We start from the raw sequence: 6,094 nt of genomic DNA, 5'->3' as shown, positions 1-6,094 counted from the left end.
CTATTGCATGTTCCCCCTCTACTTCTTTCCTCTTTTATTTTTTAATTGGTCTCCTGAGGGTTTAGACATTTTTGTCATCCCTAATTATAATTTGGGTTCAGCTCTCCTTACTGACGTGACGTCACCCAGCCCTCGCCTCTCCTTTCTGAGTGTATGAGTGAGGGAACTTCTCCGGGTGGTGGGTGCACACTCCGAGTCCCGACCAGGTTCATTGGGGGAATGCAATGAAAAACAATGATGGATTTTTTTTTTGTGTGTGTGTGTGTGGACATCCCTGAGAAGATGCTCATGTCACCTCTGCCTAAATCCACCACTGCCAATCAAAACAAGTTTAAGACCCTGATTGGTCTTGATGTCACCCAAATGAGGATGGGTTCCCCTTTTGAGTGTGGTTCCTCTGAAGGTTTCTTCCTCATTACATCTAAGGGAGTTTTTCTTTGCCACAGTCGCCACGGCTGCTCATCAGGGATAAACACACACCATTCACCTTAACTGTTGATTTCTGTAAAGCTGCTTTGAGACAATGTCTGTTGTGAAAAGCACTATAGAAATAAACTTGACTTGATTTGACTTGATTGGTGACTTCCTGTGTGATTGACCGGTTGAGTTTTTATTCGCTCATAAATAAAAAGGAACGACTGATTTTGCGTAATTTAGTAAAAATTTAAATATTTGACTGAATTGTAGTGAAGTTAAAGTAAAAAGTTTCCCCAAATGTACAGCTCGAGTAAAGTACAGATACAAGAAAAGAAAAACTGTAGTGTCTGTAGTGTAGTGTAAAGTACAGTAACAAATTATATTTACTTCATCACTGTTCACTACTGAATACAGTAAAACACCGTTAATTCGCGGCTCAGAAAATTTGCGGGTTATAATTTGGAACGTAACTTTTAAAATTGGTGGGAATCCGCAGCAGGAGCGAATGTTCAGGAACGTTAGGAATAACATTTGAAACTGTGTTTTCACTCACATATTTTATACAAATTTTTAAAACACAAAATTGTATTGTATTGTATTAGAGTGACATAATGTCTAGATGAATTCACTGAGGTACGTCCAAAATCCGTGGAAACTCGGAACAGGGGACCACTGTATAAATGCATAAATGAATAAAATGCAATTCAAACTAGTTCTTAGTGTCTGCTATTAAATGACATACCTGTGATCTTTGTAGCACAAACAGAAGATAAATAGTTTAGTTTCAGAAATGACGAATGAAATGTTACAGTGTAACATCACAATATCCACCAGAGTGATGTGTAACAATGAAATAAGGATTATGACAAAAAAGCATTTGAAAGTTTTTAATTCATCGCTGATGTTTCAGTATAAGTGGTGTGTGTTTGCGTGTGTTACATTAACATCATCATCATCATCATCATCATAAAACTGAATACCTAAAACTTGTGTGTGTCTGTAAGTTTGTTCCTCCCAGTCGTAGTAATGACCATAATAAAACTCAAACACTGGAACATTGTGTAAACATTGTTGTCATGATTTGTGTTTGTTGCCCAGACCTTTCTCAGGAGAGCTTATTTTTCCGTTTCACCTGGTCAGACTTCTCCGTTCTCTGCTCTTTTTCCAGGGTTTTTTGACAGGTGTATCTGTAAGTATTACTGTCTGTCTTTTCTTTCTTACTGTTACAGGAATTTTCTTTGGTACAGCTTTTGTTATGGGTCGCAGGTCACCTGGGGATAAAGTTGATCAATTCTTCAGCACAGGTTGAACATTTCAGGAGTGGTCTTGTGGGCAGCTAGAGGAGTGGTCAGATGGATAGCTGGAGGTGTGATAGGTAAAACTCACTCTCTTCAAATATGTCTGGATTGTATGGCCAGATGTTATTTCTCTTGTTCCTTCTTGTTTTCACTGTGGTAGCCTACTCTAGACATTTCACCATTTTGCCACCGATCTTCCCGGCTGTTTTATATACACACACACAACACTCGGCCTAAGCCGCCTACGATCCTGTCACCAGTTGACCACTGTTCCTTCCTTGGAGCACTTTTGATAGATACTGATCACTGCAGAACAGGAACATCCCACAAGAACGTCAAACGCTGTCAAAAAGCTCCTCTGTTTGGGTCGTTGCTATGGTAACCAGGGAGGTTATTAGTGCACATTGCACCTGCATGGCCAGGTAAGTCTGTATGTCTATGCTCATTCTAAATCACTACTAGAACTTTAAATAAGATCTGGAGATTAATGAAGGGAAGATCAGATCATTTTAGTGACTCTTTCAAACTCATTCTTGAACGAATCTTTGTTTGTTTTTTGTCATTTAGTTCATTTTTTTCCTCTGATCAGAAATGAAGTAAAATGTTTCACATACACAAATTTGACTATAGTTCCTGTACTGAAATTATAACAGTGCAGATATAAATGGTGATAAACGGAATGAGTAGCTTCACCTTTAATATCTTCTGGTGTGTGTTGTTAGTTATTCTGTCACGTGACCCCCATAATTATTGTAACAATAATGTTGTTAAAAAAAAAAAAGGATCTATTGCATTGTGTAGTGTATATAGGAGTCACATGAGGCCATGCATTATAATATATAATTATTATTTCTTAATTTTCTCATGATCTTTACACATATACATATATATATATGACTGCATTATAATGCATTATAATATATAATTATTATTTCTTAATTTTCTCATGATCTTTACACACACATATATATATATATATATATATATATATATATATATATATATATATATATATACATATATATATATATATATACATATATATATATATATATATATATATATATACACATGTATATATATATGAGGCCTGGGGTACAATCAGTGTTCCAATTCGTTCAAAATGTGTTTAATAGGGTTGAAAGCTCTGTAACAGAAGAACTTCAACTCCATCCCAAATCTTCATGGAGCTGGCTTTGTACACACGGACATTGTCATGAAGAGGTTTGGGTTTCCTAGTTCAAGTAAAGGGAAAATGTTTCATGCTCCCACATCCAAAGACGTCCTGTACAATTGTTTGCCTCCAAATTGGCAGCAAGAGTTTTGTGGAAGAACCATGTATGGCTGGACAAGTCAGTGTCCCAATACTTTTGCCCAAATAGTGTATTTAACATTGTAATTATTTCTGGTGCGTGTTGTTGAAGGTGTGCTGTGGTACTGTACCTGTGGTACTGTCCAGCAGGTCCTACAGCCACTTGATTGGATTGAGGTCTGGGAAATTTATTGGTCAAGTCAACACCTTGAACTTTAGGTCATGTTCATTAAACCATTCCTGAGCAGTTTTTGTTGTAGCGTGTTCTCCTGCTGAAAAGGCAGTAGCACACTATTATTAAGGTAAATTCTTAGCAAGAACGTGCGTTGGATCAGTGTTTAGGTACGCGGTTCAACATAAAGAACCGGACACAACGATTCCCAGTAGAACATCACCTTGAGCATCACACCACATTCACCAGCTTGCCTTCTTTCCATAGTGAATCCTGGTGACATCTCTACACCAGCCCCTGCATTGCTCATCCACTCCACCTTCTTCTCTGGCTTTATTGTCCAGTTCTCATCTTCACATGCTCATTGTATGTGCTTTCAGTGATAGACAAGGGTCAGGGGTCAACTGTACCAAGATACTACTACACAATTTGATTGTGCACTCTACATCAGGGGTCTCCAAACCACGACCCACGGCTGAATACGAGGCCCCCACATTTGGAACGGCCCCCTGAACAATGCCAGAGACATATTTTAAAAAGATTTTTTTAAAGGCTTCAGCTTATGAAGTTTTATAAGTTCCTATAAGTTCTATTACATTTTGAATCATATCATATTCAGCTTTTACTGCTTTTTATCTGTCTCATATCAAGAAATTGTTCATTAGTAAAGACATAAATTATTTTCCTCTTTGGCCAAACTTATGGTAGAATTGACTTCCTGAAGTTGGCGTCTTTTCTTTACACGTCGTCTATATATAGTAACTGTTACACAATGGAAGGTGCGGAGCCTCAAACACAATTTCAGGCAGCGCAGGTTTGTGAGGACATGAGATTGCAAGCTAATGAAGCAGGATGTAGTAGTTCAGCAGATAAGATGTTCGCCTTCTGACCAGAAGGCCATGGGTTCAAATCCTGCCACTGTTGGGGGTCCTTGGGCAAGGCCCTTAACCCTTTTTTGCTCAGTTGTAAGATACTCAACTATAATAACTGTTAGTTGCTCTGGATTTGGGCTTCTACTATAAATATAATGCTATTTAAAAAATCATGATTATATACTATGGAGAGAAGTTTGTGGACACCTGAGCGTAAGATTGGTCTGTTTTTTTTGATGGTATGTGCTGTTTGAACATCTCATTCCACATTTATTCCCTATTTACTGTTATAATAACCCCCACTCTTCTGTGTAAATGTTCCACTAGATTTTAATTTCATTTTTATTCTAAATAAAAAACGAAATCAAGCCGTTCATTGGCTTCAGGAGTATGTTCGCACCGAGGTCATTCGAACTCTCAGTCTGTCTGCCAAATGCTTCAAATAAACATGGAGGTTAATGATTTGCCAGCGGTGGACCATCAAGGCGAGCAAAACCGAAAAAATCAGAATAACCGAGTTTTTAATAAATTTTTTGTCAATGAACATGTATTAAATTATTCCCAATAGTCTATTCTCTTTATATTATAGTATTTCTCTCAGTTGTATAGCGTCTATAGCGTAAACGACATGTTGCTTGACGCTGTTGCTTTAACCAATCAGATTCCGGGTTTGGCGACACCGGCGCCATCTAGCAGGTGTCCAGATAACATTGGAATTTTCACCACCTTTGATATGAATGGTCGGAGAATGCACTAGTCAGAGCTCCCAAACTGCACCTGAAGCAAAATGCACAAGTTCAAATATATTTGTGTGGATTTAATAGCTGATTTTTTTTATTCCACAATAGCTGACAGAGGAGAAGAAATTGATTTGGTTGCAGATACAAGATGAACTGTTGAAGAAAAGCTGGACATTTTGAGGAAAGTTCAGCCAAAACATTTCAAAGCTTGTGTTTGTTTTGAATTTTGCGTTTGCTTTCCATACAATTCGGTGTATGCAGGTGTTGCGGCTGTGGCTGCAGTGAAAGGAGACCGGTTAAATTGTGTTCATTGGGTTTCTGTCTGTGATGCAGCGCTCTGTTATTTCACGTTTCTGTAGAACATTGATGGTTTCTATATCCGTGGCATCATCATGATGAGGTGGTCTGATTCAAGAAGGACAACACTGAAGGCCTTGGTGTAAAATACCTCTGATACGCCACTGTGTAATGGTATTGGGGATGTTTTCTTGGCACACATTGGGGCTGTTAATACCAATCACTCATCTCTTGAATGACAGTGTATTTGAGTATTTTTGCTGACCATGTGCATCCTTCATGGCCACAGTTTAACGCTATTTTCCAATAGATCCCTCCAGCAGAACAATGCAGCATGTCCCATAGCATTTTAAACATGTGGCATTGAGTTCAATGTTCTTCAGTAAGGTCACTTGTGAGGTTTGCACACAAAGAAGAGCAAGTTTTAAGAGCAATCAGTGTCTAAATAATGTGTGTAGTGTTTATGTACACACACAATTCACTTCAATAATAATCTTTTTCAGTTCCATAAATTGCAACCCATTTCCCCACATACAGCATGAAGCTTTAACAAAACTGCAGATCCCATAAGCAGGGTTGCATAATAAAGAACCTGCTGACTCTTCTTTCACTAATCCATATATACATAAATCCATACATACCTCCAGCTATTTCTGGGATCATAACGAGTTTGACAGTTGGTCTGTTCTCAGTCTTGTGCACTCTGCTGGATCTGAATCCTGTTGATTTCCCAGCAAAGCACCAAGACAATCTAGTTATATCGAACTAATGTGTAGTCTGGCTGAGATTTTTCTTCATTAGCTGTAGAGCTAATCACTGGATCTATATCCCACAGGGTTTAGCTTGGTTTCCCATCACTAGGCTTATACTCCTAATGGCCTCATGGCTTATGGAAAGTTCTTGACACCCCAGAAGGCAACCTGAAAGTTCTTGACATCCATCACATCAGACTGGGCATCTTTCCTCTCGCCTTTCTCCTGCAGATG

This window comes from Silurus meridionalis, chromosome 18 (genome assembly GCF_014805685.1).
Source record: "Silurus meridionalis isolate SWU-2019-XX chromosome 18, ASM1480568v1, whole genome shotgun sequence".
Lineage (NCBI taxonomy): Eukaryota > Metazoa > Chordata > Actinopteri > Siluriformes > Siluridae > Silurus > Silurus meridionalis.
The sequence above is the reverse complement of the archived record's forward strand: the minus strand, read 5'-3'. Positions refer to the sequence as shown.